Genomic DNA, 14,676 nt, shown 5'->3' with positions numbered 1-14,676 from the left:
CGCCCTCCAGTACCCACCGCCCTCTATTACCCTCCGCCCTCCAGTACCCACCGCCCTCCAGTACCCACCACCCTCTATTACCCTCCACCCTCCAGTACCCACCGCCCCCCAGTACCCACCACCCTCTAGTACCCTCCGCCCTCCAGTACCCACTGCCCTCCAGTATCCGCTGGTCTCCAGTACCCACCACCCTCTAGTACCCTCCGCCCTCCGGTACCCACTGCCCTCCAGTACCCACCACCCTCTAGTACCCTCCGCCCTCCAGTATCTGCTGCCCTCCAGTACCCACTGCCCTCCAGTACCCACCACCCTCTAGTACCCACTGCCCTCCAGTACCCACTGCCCTCCAGTACACACTGCTCTAAGGTACTCACTGTTCTAAGGTACTCACTGTTCTAAGATACTCGCTGCTCTAAGATACTCGCTGCTGTAAGGTACCTGCTGTTCTAGGGTTCTCGCTGCTCTAAAGTACTCGCTGCTCTAAGGTACTCGCTGCTCCAAGGTACCTACTGTTCTCAGGTACTCGCTGTTCTAAGGTACTCGCTGCTCTAAGGTACTCGCTGCTTTAAGGTTCCCACTTCGTTCGGGTAGGAGCAGACTGGCTCCCCTAAAGTGCGCGGGATTCTCGCAGAAAAAGGCGGGTTTGCCAATGATACAACGTTATGTACCCATTCATGGGGGCTGTCGGGTAATCGCACATACGGCAAGTTCTCCAGTGCCCTTGGCTAATCCCACAGATACTGCAGTTCTCTGAATGTAATATCACAACAAGCCAACAGAGGTCTCCGGGCAAAATTAGAAGCCTTTTTCTACACGTCTGAACATAAAGACACTTTATTTTCTTTCGATCTCTCTAAAATGACAGAAAAAGGCGTCTGTTGGTTTTAGTAACTTTTACAAATTGATTAGACCTGGAAATTCAGCAAATTGGCCGCAAATCAATGATCAGGACAGTTGCTGGAGACTGAGCACTATTTTATGCAAATTAGTGCCTGCTGGGTAATGGCAGAATGACAGAATATGTATTTCTTTCTCACACAATTATAACTTTACAAAGGGTGAAGTGGAAATTAATTTTGTGTTTATATTCAATTCTGTACCAGGTACTGTGAATTGGCGAGGGTGGGGAGGGGTGTCTTCTGGTCAGCCTAAGTCAAAAGGGGTTTGCTGAGGGTGGAGAGCAGTGTCGCGGCACATTGTAGGTAAGACTATACTTTTAGGGATCATTTCTATAGTTTTTTACTTGAGAAATGTGTTCTAAAGTGTCTGGTCTCACTAACCACGAGGAGGAGATGAAGTGTTTCCTTCTGAGCGTGAAGCAGGTTGTGAGTGTTGCTTTATGCAAGAGCTGGCAGCCATTGATGACCGTTCCCTTCTCTTGATATGGGAGGAGTGGAGGGAGGAAACACATTCTGAGTGGTTAGTCTTTTTAAAGCTCAAAAAGTAAGACTATTTGCTATTTAACTGAATAAGAAGTACAGTGTTTGGATTGTGATATTCAGAACACTTTGTGCATGATCTGTAATGTATTGGTTTGAAATTGTGATATTTACATTGAACAGTGCCTATCGTTAAATTCTATGAAATAAAATATATTTTGGAATAAAAAAACAAGCTTAAGTCTGCTCTGCAGCGGGTGATCCACCCCGATCAGACCTGCGCTGTAACTGGCAGGAAGATCTCTGATAGCCTCATGCTACTTAGGGATATGGTCACCTACGTGCAGGACCGGGGCGGGGGGAGCACCTGCCTCATCAGCTTGGACCAGGTGAAGGCTTCGACAGAATATCCCACATCTACATGTTGGACGTGCTCTCCAAAATGGGGTTTGGGGAGGGAATCCGCAATTGGATCCGACTGATTACGCGGACATCCATAGCGTAGTCTTAATCAACGGGTGGGAGTCGGAGAGCTATCCGATCGGATCTGGAATCAGGCAGGGCTGACTCTCTCTGCGGTCTAGTTCATATGTTGTATCGAGCTGTTTGCTGTCGGATTACCTGAAGGTGCTGGGGATCTGGTTCGGGGGGGCCGGGGCGTGCACCAAAAACTGGGAGGAGCGTATCTCCAAGGTTAAGCAGAAACTGGGACTGTGGCATCAACGATCCCTCTCGATCGTGGGCAAGAACCTGGTCATCAGGTGCGAGGTGCTCTCGGTGTTGCTGTACGTGGCGCAGGTCTGGCCCATACCTCGCTCCTGCGACGCGACAGTCACCCGAGCCATCTTCCACTTTGTCTGGAGATCAAAAATGGACCGTGTCCGCAGGGTCACGATGTACAAATCTCCAGAGAAAGGGGGGAAAGGCGTGCCCAACGTGGCCCTCATCCTGATGGCCACCTTTGTGTGCGGCTGCATCAAGCTGTGCATAGACCCTCAGTACGCAAACACAAAGTGTCACTACGTGCTGAGGTTCTACCTGTCCCCGGTGTTGAGAAGGATGGGCCTGGCCACGCTGCCACGGAACGCTCCGTCCAGTTGGACCGTTCCGCCCCACCTGTCCTTCGTGGAAAGGTTTGTGCAGGAAAACACCTTTGACCACAAGGCGATCAGCAAGTGGTCCGCACGTAACGTCCTCGAGACCCTGCGGGAAAAGGAGATGGTGGATCCTGTCGGTTGGTTCCCCGAGCAGACTGTCAAAGTCATTTGGCAGAACGCCTCATCGCCAGAGCTCTCAAACAAGCACCAAGACCTAGCTTGGCTGGTGGTGAGAAGGGCCCTTCCCGTCAGATCCTTCATGCACTCCCGGACTCTCAGCGCCACCGCGCGCTGTCCCAGAGGAGGCTGCGGTGGAGACGAGACGGTCACCCATCTCCTTCTGGAATGTGCCTTTGCAAAGAAGGTCTGGAGAGAGATGCAGTGGTATCTGTCCAGGTTCGTCCCGAGCAGTTCCGTAACACAGGTTTCTGTGCTCTACGGGCTGTTCCCGGGGACGCACACTGAGACGGACATCGGCTGCTGCTGGAAGACCATCAACTCGGTGAAAGACGCCCTTTGGTCTGCCCGAAACTTGCTGGTCTTTCAGCACAAGGAGCTGTCCTCGACCGAGTGTTGCAGACTGGCACATTCCAAGGTCCAGGACTACGTGCTGAGGGACGCACTGAGGATGGGTGCGGCCGCCGCAAAGGCCCTGTGGGGAAAGGCAACCGTTTAGAGCCTTCCCGCCATTGTAAACCGAGGGGCTGCAATCAGGGAAAAACCCCCTCGGGCAGAATGTAAAATTCAAATTGCTGTAATGAACCTGTAATGAATCTGAAATGGACCAGAAATGAATCTGTGAGCAATAATCTGTGTTGAGTATGATGCAATGAGACACCCTGGAGTGTCATGAACTGTAATTATGTCCAATGTATTCATTGAACTGTACTTGACGTAACCTGCAAATTGTATAATCTGTATTGTGTACATTTGGAAAGTGATATGACAACTGTATTGTATGTACTGCTGCAAATTTTATGAATAAAGTATATTTTTAGAAAAAAAAATCGAGGTGTTTGCTGTGTCCATTAGGAAGGATGCAGGTATCAGGGGGGTGATGATCCCAGGCAGCGGAGGCTCTCAGGTTAAAGCCTCCCTGTACATGGATGAAGTCACCGTCTTTTGCTCTGATCAGCAGTCGGTCCACACACTGATGGGCATCTGCGACCAGTTCGAGCTGGCCTCGGGGACCAGAGTGAACCAAAGTAAGAGTGAGGCCATCTTCTTTGTCAGGTGGGAGACCCGACCCTTTGTCCCCTTCACCGTCAGGTCTGACTACCTGAAGGTGCTGGGAATCTGGTTCGGGGGGCCCCAGGCCTGCACCAAGAATTGGGAGGAGTGGATCACAGGCCAAACAGAAGCTTCGTGTGGGTTGCGGTAAAGACAGTTGAAAGCGTTATGCCGATGGATCGTGCGTTTTTTGTGAAACGAGTTCTGTTCGAGTGTTGTGGATTCGAAGCAACAGACATCTTCTGCCTACAGGATTTCCCTCGAAGCGGATAATTCGATGTCACCTTCAAGACCATTGCTGGATGCCAGAAGTTTCTTCAGGTTTTCAAGGAGAAGGGGAGTGAAGGACCGCTGGCGATTCTCACTGCGGAGCCGCTCTTCACCCTCCCAACGCAGAGGAATCGGAAGCTGGTCGTACACATGTACAACCCACACGTCCCGGTCGTCAATGTGCTGACGTTCCTCGCCAGATACGTCAATGGGGCTGAGAACAGCGTGGACATCACCGACCGGTTCGGGATCTGGACCAGCAAGAGGGAGGTCACGGCAACGTTGAGAGTGGACGCCCACGGCAACATCCTTCACCCCCCCCCACTCCAGCTTCGCCATCGGTGGCCTCCTGCACTGCAACCGTCTGCAAGAATTGCAAGCAGGAAGGACACCAGACTAAGGACTGCAAGGAGAGCAAATACTGCAACCTGTGCGGGGAGGATGGCCATCTCTACAGGGCCTGCCCCAAACGCAGCTTCAGCTACGCCCAGGCGGCCAAGAGCACCACAGCGGAGGAGGAGGGGGCAACAAGCAAGGCTGCCCCAAAGAAGGCCAAGAACCCTCGCCCGGTCGCTACCCACTCTGAGAAGACACTGATCCAGGAAGACAAGGAGCGAGGAAAGGGTCAAGCTGAAAACTGCCAAACCCCGACATCCAGCTCCGAGCCTCCCCACCAGACGACAGAGTCCATGGACGAGGAGGCAGCAGAGGAAGCTTGTGAGCAGGATGAACAGCAAGAGGAAGGAAATGAGCTCCTGCAGACACTGCAACCAGCGGCAAAAGAGCGCTCGAGTCGCAGTCGGACTGCAGCGACTACCCCGCGTCTGACGAGGAGGGACGACAGGAGCGAAGCAGTCAGGCTTCCCACCGAAAGCATCAAAACATCCAAGGCAACAGCGCCGCGATCGACACCCCCCACCTCCAGAACACTGGGAACGACAACGCCTCCAGCACCCTCCAGCCCCGGGATGTCGGGAGCAGCACCGCAGAGAGCGAAGACTGGCTCCGGGAAACCGGGAACAGCACCGCAGAGAGCGAAGACTGGCTCCGGGAAACCGGGAGCAGCAACAATGAGGAGCCCCAACCGATCGAGGATCGCACGGACTCCACACCTGACACCACACCGCCGATGTCACCCCGGCAGAATGACGACCCCCTCTCTGAGGCGGAACAGGACTCGTACCTTAAGTCAGGGAACGTGGAACACTTTGCACAGATCACCGGGATGCAGGGACACGGCCAAGAGCTGGAAACAGCAAACGGACGGTCGGGTGAGACTTTAAACTTTTGTTAAAATGGATCTGAAAGTCGCATCCATTAACGTGCGTAGCGTTAAATGCACTACACGATGTGTGTCGACCTTGGACTACTCTGCTGTTCTTGCACCTCAGCAATTACGGGCAATGGTCGCAGCGGTGGGCCCACGGGCCGTCGATCTGGTCGGGAGGCAACGATAGCCGTGCCTCTGGCCTGAGGATTCTGCTGTGGGGAGGCAACTTTACCATCACCGAAGTAAAGGAGGTGGTGGGGGGTCGCCTCCTCGTAGCAGACATAAATGTACAAAAATACTCCGCTCCGACTGATCAACGTGTACGCCCTGACTCTAAACAGTGAGCGGCTGGCCGTCTTCCAGCAGCTCCCACTGCTGCTGGCGACCTCCAGGCTGGTCATTCTCGGCAATGACTTCAACTGCATCATCGATGCAGCTGGACGATCCGGCAGAGTCGACAACAAACTGGACATAACGTCCAAACTCCTGATGGAAGCGGTGAAAGACGCCAAGCTGTGCGACGTCTTCAGCAACACTGCAGACGGAACGGCGCGTCAACACACCTGGTCCAGACCAGACGGGTCCGTCCGTTCCGGGATAGACTTCCTGTTTGCGTCACTGACGCTCAAGGTCAGATCCACCAAGGTCACACCAGTGTTCTTCTCTGACCACTGCCTCCTCCTGGCTGACCGTCACCGACAGGACGATCAGAGAGTGGGCAGGGGGACATTGAAGCTGAACGTGAAACTGTTGACCCCGGGAAACATTGAGGAACTGAAGAGGGATTACAAAGGTTGGAGAAGCGTAAAGCCCCTCTTTAACTTCCCAATGCACTGGTGGGAAGCCATCAAGGCGAACATCAAGAGGTTCTTCATCCTCAAAGGTGTTCAGAAGGCGAGAGAGAGGCAAAGGGAAACGTCCCGACTCCAGAAAAGCATGCAGAATCTTCTCCTGCTGCAGTCAATGGGGATCGATGTCGGGGAGGAACTCAGAGAGGTGAAGGACCAGCAAGCCTCACTCTTTGCCTCCGAGGCCTCCAAGATCATCTTCCGGTCCAGAGTCCGCTCCATGGAGCAGGACGAGACTTGCTCGCGTTTCTTCTCCCAAAAGGTGCACAGAGAAAGCTCTGTGATCAGCAGCCTGAAGGAAGAGGACGGCTCGGTCACGTCCTCGCAGCCAGACATACTGAGGATCTGCAAATCCTTTCATGCCGGACTGTACAACACGAATCCCACAGACAGCGTGGCCTCCCAGTCCTTCTTGTCGTCCATCACGGAGGTTCTAGACTGGGGTTTGGGGAGGGAATCCGCAATTGGATCCAACTGCTCTACACAGACATAGTTTCAATCAACAGGTGCGACTCAGAAAGCTTTCCGATCAAATCTGGAGTCAGGAAGGGCTGTCCTCTCTCCTCCGTCTTGTTCGTGCGTTGCATCGAGCCCTTTGCTGAGTCCATCAGGAGGGATGCGGGCATAAGAGGGGTGACGATCCCAGGCAGCGGAGGCACTCAGGTCAAGGCCTCCCTGTACATGGATGACGTTGCCGTCTTTTGCTCGGATCAGCTGTCAGTCCGCAGAATGATGAGCATCTGCGACCAGTTCGAACTGGCCTCGGGGGCCAGGGTAAATCGTACCAAGAGCGAGGCCATATTCTTTGGGAACTGGATCGACCGATCCTTTGTCCCCTTCACCGTCAGGTCGGATTACCTGAAGGTGCTGGGGATCTGGTTCAGGGGGGGGGCTGGGGCGTGCACCAAAAACTGGGAGGAGCGTATTTCCAAGGTGAAGCAGAAACTGGGACTGTGGGATCGACGATCCCTCTCAATCGTGGGCAAGAACCTGGTCATCAGGTGCGAGGTGCTCTCGGTGTTGCTGTACGTGGCGCAGGTCTGGCCCATACCTCGCTCCTACGCCGCGACAGTCACCCAAGCCATCATCCGCTTTATCTGGAGATCAAAAATGGACCGTGTCCGCAGGGTCACGATGTACAAATCTCTGGAGAAAGGGGGAAAAGGCGTACCCAACGTGGCCCTCATCCTGATGGCCACCTTTGTGTGCGGCTGCATCAAGCTGTGCATAGACCCTCAGTACGCAAACACAAAGTGTCACTACGTGCTGAGGTTCTATCTGACCCTGGTGTTGAGAAGGATGGGCCTGGCCACGCTGCCACGGAATGCTCCGTCCAGTTGGACCGTTCGGCCTCACCTGTCCTTCGTGGAAAAGTTTGTGCAGAAAAACACCTTTGACCGCAAGGCGATCAGCAAGTGGTCCGCACGTAACGTCCTCGAGACCCTGCGGGAAAAGGAGATGGTGGATCCTGTCGGTTGGTTCCCCGAGCAGACTGTCAATGTCATTTGGCAGAACGCCTCATCGCCAGAGCTTTCAAACAAGCACCAAGACCTAGCTTGGCTGGTGGTGAGAAGGGCCCTTCCCGTCAGCTCCTTCATGCACTCCCGGACTCTCAGCGTCACCGCGCGCTGTCCCCGAGGAGGCTGCGGTGGAGACGAGACGGTCACCCATCTCCTTCTGGAATGTGCCTTTGCAAAGAAGGTCTGGAGAGAGATGCAGTGGTATCTGTCCAGGTTCGTCCCGAGCAGTTCCGTAACACAGGACTCTGTGCTCTACGGGCTGTTCCCAGGGACGCACACTGAGACGGACATCAGCTGCTGCTGGAAGACCATCAACTCGGTGAAAGACGCCCTTTGGTCTGCCCGAAACTTGCTGGTCTTCCAGTACAAGGAGCTGTCCTCGACCGAGTGTTGCAGACTGGCACATTCCAAGGTCCAGGACTACGTGCCCAGGGACGCACTGAGGATGGGTGCGGCCGCCGCAAAGGCTCTGTGGGGAAAGGCAACCGTTTCGAGCCTTCCCACCATTGTAAACCGAGGGGCTGAAATCAGGGAAAAACCCCCTCGGGCAGAATGTAAAATTCAAATTGCTGTAATGTAACTGTAATGAATCTGTAATGTACCTGTAATCAATAATCTGTATTGAGTGTAATGCAATGAGGCACTCTAGAGTGTCATGAACTGTAATTACGTACAATGTGTTCATTCAACTGTACTTGATGTAACCTGTAAATTGTATAATCTATATTGTTTACGTTTGGAATGTGATATCACAACTGTATTGTATGTATTGTTGCAAATTTTATGAATGAAGTATATTTTTTGAAAAAAAAGTGGGACATCCCATCCAGCTGGACCGCACCCCACCACATGTCCCAGGTGGAGAAGTTCCTAAGGAAGAACCCCTTCAACCAAAAGGCAATAAGACAGTGGTCGGCACGGAATGATCTCGGGGTCCTGCAGGGAAAGTAGAGGATGGATCCGATCAGGCAGTTCCCCGATCAGACGGTCGAAGCCGTTCGGCAGAACGACTCGTCACCGGAACTGACCAACAGACACCAGGATGTAGCCTGGATGGTGGTGAGAGAGGCCCTCCCAGTGCGGACATTCCAACATGCACGGAATCTCAGCGCCGCCACGAGCTGCCCTCGAGGCTGTGGCCTTGAGACTGTCGTCCACCTCCTGATGGACTGCCCCTTTGCGCAGAGGGTGTGGAGAGAGATGCGTTGGTATGTGTCCCAGTTCATTCCAAAAATTCGATAACACAGGACGCTGTGCTCTACGGGCTGTTCCCTGGGACGCACACCGAGACACATATCACCTGCGGTTGGAAGACCATCAGCTCGGTGAAGGTCCACCCAAAACCAGCTGGTCTTTCAGCTGAAGGAGCTGTCCACGACCGAGTGTTGCCGACTGGCACACTCCAAGGTTCAGGAGTACGTGCTATGGAACGCACTGAAGTGAGGTGCGACCTACGCAAAGGCTCTATGGGGAAAGACCACCATGTAAGGTCACCCCACCCTGTATTGTACAGAATGTATTAGAAGATATATACTGTGTTTTGTATTGGAATGACGGGATCGGAGTGTGTACAATCTGTATTGTATTGTTTTGAATCGTAATTGTGATATTTACATTGAACTTTGTGTATCCTTGAATTTTATGAAATAATGTATTTTTTGAGAGGGAAAAAAAGATCGTGAATCAATGATCAGGACAGTTGCTGGAGACTGAGCACTATTTTATGCAAATTAGTGCCTGCTGGGTAATGGCAGAATGACAGAATATGTATTTCTTTTTCACACAATTATAACTTTACAAAGGGTGAAGTGGAAATTAATTTTGTGTTTATATTCAATTCTGTACCAGGTACTGTGAATTGGCGAGGGTGGGGAGGGGGGTCTTCTGGTCAGCCTAAGTCAAAAGGGGTTTGCTGAGGGTGGAGAGCAGTGTCGCGGCACATTGTAGGTAAGACTATACTTTTAGGGATCATTTCTATAGTTTTTTACTTGAGAAATGTGTTCTAAAGTGTCTGGTCTCACTAACCACGAGGAGGAGATGAAGTGTTTCCTTCTGAGCGTGAAGCAGGTTGTGAGTGTTGCTTTATGCAAGAGCTGGCAGCCATTGATGACCGTTCCCTTCTCTTGATATGGGAGGAGTGGAGGGAGGAAACACATTCTGAGTGGTTAGTCTTTTTAAAGCTCAAAAGTAAGAATATTTATCCTTCAATAATCTCACAATGACTGGTGTTTCTTTTGTTTTGAGAGATTAAACCTTTATGTTCTGATGAAAGGTCTTTGACCTGAAACATATTAACTCTGGTTCATCACAGATGCTGCCTGACTTGCTGAGCGTTTTCTGTTTTTGCCTCAGATTTCCAGCATCTGCAGTAGTTTGCTTTTGATAAATCTTTTGTGTTCTCAGCGCAATGTCGGAGGTGCCTTTTTGCGGATGGCCCCGTCTGCTGTCTCAGGTGGATGTAAAAGATTGCTTGACACTATTTCGAAGAACGTGAGGGGAGTTCTCGCAGGTGTCCTGGCCAATATTTAGCCCTCAACAGATTAACTGGCCAATATCACATTGCTGTTTGTGGGACCTTGCTGTGTGCAAATTGGCTGCCGCGTTTCCTACATTACAACAGTGGCTACACTTCAAAAGCGCTTTGGGACATCTTGTGGTCATGAACGGTGCTACATAAATGCAAGTTCTTTCTTTCGTAACAGAGGTGATGGGTGAATGGGACTTGGTGTGAGTTAGCATACAGGCAGTAGAGTTTTGGTGTGGTGAAGATTGTGGAGGTGCAAGATGGGAGGTTGCCAAGAGAGCGTTGGAATAGTCGAGCCTAGAGGTAACAAAAGCATGGATGAGGGAGGGGCGGAGACGGGCGATTCTACGGAGATGGAAGTAGGCGGTCTTGGTGATGGAGAGGATCTGGGGTCGGATACTCACAGTTCAGGGTCGAGGTTGCAAACGGTCTGGTTCAGCCTGAAACAGTGGCCAGGGAGGGGGACAGAGTTTGTGGTGGAACCGAAGATAAAGATAAAGGTTTTCCCAGGACGGGGCTAGCGCATTGCACTTCAGGCGTGCTAATGTCTGCGATGTCCCCAAATGCAGGATTCTCAACTGCAGAATTTGTGGTAAGTGGGGGGCTGCGTTCGCGCTCTCCCCTGGTTTGCAAACAAAAGTAGACAAAGCATATTTTATGATGGCACTGCTGCCTTTTTCAATGGTAACAGTACACATTTAATAAAGTAACAACCAACCTCGACTCATCTCCTTCCTATGTTAGCTTGGATGATCCAAACAAGAAACTAATCTAATTACCTCAAGAGGGAGTCATTGAAGGTTTATTCTTCATTGCAACCTGTTATGTCAATTTTGCCTTATTCCTTCATTTTCATTATTCACCAATATTTTTACACAAAATCATTCTCCCCAGTTTTCACTTTCCACCAATAGTTCTAATGAGGGGTTCTTGTATTTTTGTGTTTTTTTCTACTGTGGCTCTTGTATTTGTTAATTGCAAACTGTCAGGCCTAATGAGAAAGTTTTCTCAGCTATTAAGAAAACCTTGTTATTTCTGCGAACACAAGACTATTTTAGCCTTTGGTACCTGTTTCAGCTCTCTCAAAGCACCATTTTCATATTTTAAGCTTCATTACCTGCGTGAGTTATGATTGAAAGTGCAATTCAATCCAGCCTATGCAGCTCTAAATAGGAATAAATCTAATTAAGTAGAGCCAGACGGGGCTGAATGTTGATGCAGACTTATAACAGGATTACATTAACAATCAGGGTGAGCACTATTGTGTGACTGATCTGCTACTGTTGGTAAAACTTATTTCTTAAATCTATATCAAACTTTTACGTAAAGGCCAACTGCTAGGAAATAGAACTCGGTGGTGTCAGGTGACCTTACAGATTGTATCACACCAGCTTCTGCCCTGGCTCAGCTCAGCTAAATCAGCAGAGGTCAGATCTGTGATCACCCTGGTCTATGTGGCTTAGTATCAAATTGCATGGTGCATCTCCCCATTAGGGGAACAATTTTCTTTTGAACCAATTTTCTCTCAGTTTCTCTGCAATCTCCTCTCCTGAAGATGCTGGTTCTACGGGCAATGGACACCCTCTGGTATCTCTCCCAACGTGGGTGTAAGCACCAAAGCAGTTCAGTTACTTTGCGACATCACTGAAGAGCCCAATTCTCGAGCGACGGTCCTTGTCGCGGCTGTGCAGACAGAGGTCATAGGGTCAGATGATGGAGGCCGTGCAAGTGGCCAATATCCCCGTGTGTGAGCCCAGTCAGTGAATGTTGGCAGGCGCTTCGCAAAGTTGGTAACACTGCCAGGCCTAATCCTGTCCTCACCTGTGATTCACACACACACACACCCCTTTCGGGGGGAATCAGTGGATGGTGATCGGAAGTGGGAACCCTGGCTACTTTTTCATCTCAATATCCCAGGGACTCTGGGCAATGTCAGTGCCCTAATCCCCAGGCCGTGCCTGTGATCAACCGACTCAGCACAGACCAGGGATTAAAACATGGGACCTTCTCATTCCAGTCAGTGACCTGGGTTTAGTTCATTGGTCTCTTTAAGCTTTAGGTAAAACTAAGCTTGGAATTTGCACCTGTGTGTCTCTATCTGAATATTATCATTTAAAACCTTCTGACCTCCCCCTCCCCATCTCCTGGTTATTATAATGTAGAAGCTGTTCTCCAAGGTGTTGTTGAGTCTGCTGCTCAGAACGTGCCCCGTTTATTGGCCCTGTACAGTTACTGAAAACTCGTGATCCCAACTCTACGTCACTGCCCCCCGGTGACGAGGGAGGTCTGTATGAGCCAGCAATGTGAAAACTGCCAGTTATGCTTGTCTCTGGCTGCACGTTGCTTTTGGAGGCCCCTCACAAACCCACCCACAGGAGGTGGCCTGATGTTCCTCGTTAATGTTGTGATCTAAATACCACAATAAATGTCAGCTGCTTACAGATGCAGAATACAAGTGTAATCGCACAGGCGGTTCGATACATGGAGGCACTATACACAGTATCAGCAGTCTGTGCCCTTAGACAGATGCCAGTTCTTAAACTAGCAGCCTGCGCTCCATTAACTCTCTCTGCCCACTGACCGGCTTTCCTTCTCATTATGCGAGACCTGTCTCATCCTCCAGTTTACTCAGATCAGTAACCTCATTGTTTGCATTGTGTTTACTCGCGGTATTTGAGCAGAGATCGGGTCTAAGGTTCGCAGCCAGCAACAGCAAGAGGCAGCACCCTTGCCTCTGTCAGGACATGGTGAGCTGTATCTGTGCAGTTGGGTATTGAGCTAACAGTGCGGTTTCATGGAGCATAACCTCCAGGTTAAATTGTAGTCCAGCTCTCTCTGCTGGCTGATCAGTACAACAACATCTGGTGCAGCCGCAGCCATGTGTGTTTACACATTAACACCTCTATCCATGTTTGCACACTCACACCGTTGTCTGTGTTTACACACTCGTATTCTTACCCACTCGTATTTACACACTCATAATCGGTTTCATGCAGTTCATCAGCATACTTCCTTTCCCTAATCTCGTCACTGCTGAAATTGAGACCCATATCACATCCCCTACTCTACATCAATGTCCACCCCTCGCCTCCATCACTTCCCGGTTCCTCCTTCAACTGACAAGCTTTTTCCTGCCAGTTTCCTGCCATTTTTCTGCCTGCAGTCATTGGCTCCTTGTTAGGACCACTGTCCCATTGGTACCAACCACCCTCCAGCTTCTTGCTCAACTTCTCTTTATTCATGTTGGCAACACAGGCAGTGTTGGCAGGTTACTCGACCATATGGCAGTAATGCAGCAGAGCCCGATCCTCTTCTCACTTATCAGGGCACATTGGATAATGATCAGGAGCAGGAGCTCTGGCAGATTCCCCTTACCTAACTCACAGAGGCAGAGGCCAGTTGTAGGACCACCTACACCCACCTCAGCTCAGATCAGCTAACTCAGCAAAGAGCAGAGATAGAATTTCAGATCTTCCCGGTCTCTGTGGCTCAGCTACCCATTGGATAAACTTGCTGTGCCTTCGGGTGAGCCACCCTGTCTGTATTCACACACTCACAGCTCCGCCCGTACTGACTACTTACAAAACTGTCCGTCTTGGCAAACCAGCTTTCAGTTTGGGTGTGAGTGCGTGTTGTGAGTAGACGGGGGTGGGGCAGATTCTGAAACTTTGGCCAGCATTTTTTCTACCACTTTCAATGTCGCTATATACAAACGTGGTTATTCTGTCTAAAATTAGTTCAAGCAACGTTCAGCCCACTGCCCTATCCATATTCACCATCTTCCCTATCTCTGAAACTTCCGCTAGCCCTACAACCCTCCTCTAACTCTGGGTTCCTCTAACTCTGGCCTTTTGAGCATCCCCCTTCCTTCGCCCCACTATTGGTGGCCGTGCCTTCAACTCTGGAATTCCCTCCCTAAACCTCTCCGCCTCTCTCTCCTTCTTTAAGAGACTCTTTAAAACCTATTTCTTTGACCAGGCTTTTGGTCACCTGTCCTAATATCTCTTTATGTGGCTCGGTGTCAAATATTTGTTTGATAATCGCTCCTGTGAAGCGCCTTGGAACGTTTTACCATGTTAAAGGCGCTATATTAATGCAAGTTGTTGCTGTCGTTGTCCTTGTTTATAAATTAACAATCCAACCTCAGTTCACACAGTAGAAAGGAAGCAACAGGAAAGAGCAGACCTGCCAGCCCTCACCTGCCGGTTACTCACAGTACGGGCTCACACGGGGCCTGAAGGCTAGGTGCACTCAGTGCTCAAGATTAGCCCAACGAATACTTCAAACACTGGACTCTGTCTTTAGTTCGAACTTTTTCTTAACAGCCCCTGTGTCTAATTAAAGAAAAAAATGTGAATAAACATTAAAGATGACTGGGTGTTGGCTGAAAACTGTTTGAAATGCAGCCTGTGTGTAGGCCTTTTATAAACAAACACAGTTCCTTTAATTCAGATGCCCTTCAGCTATACAGTGCTCTAACATGAGAGGCTTAAATAGCAGAGGGCACAATGGTGATACATAAATATAGTCATCAACCT

At 50.5% G+C, this 14,676-nt stretch overlaps 2 non-coding genes across 2 annotated transcripts; both read left to right on the top strand.

Moving 5' to 3' along the window:
• Positions 1-1,204: 1,204 nt before the first annotated feature.
• Positions 1,205-1,421, top strand: LOC137301228 (small nucleolar RNA U3). The gene has a single exon (XR_010958251.1). It is a non-coding gene; the product is annotated as a small nucleolar RNA U3 (small nucleolar RNA).
• An 8,142-nt stretch (positions 1,422-9,563) lies between these two features.
• LOC137301227 (small nucleolar RNA U3) lies at positions 9,564-9,780 on the top strand. The gene has a single exon (XR_010958250.1). It is a non-coding gene; the product is annotated as a small nucleolar RNA U3 (small nucleolar RNA).
• Positions 9,781-14,676: the final 4,896 nt, after the last annotated feature.

This window comes from Heptranchias perlo, chromosome 32 (genome assembly GCF_035084215.1).
Source record: "Heptranchias perlo isolate sHepPer1 chromosome 32, sHepPer1.hap1, whole genome shotgun sequence".
NCBI lineage: Eukaryota > Metazoa > Chordata > Chondrichthyes > Hexanchiformes > Hexanchidae > Heptranchias > Heptranchias perlo.
Note: the sequence above shows the minus strand (reverse complement) of the source record. Positions and strands in the feature narration are given on the sequence as shown.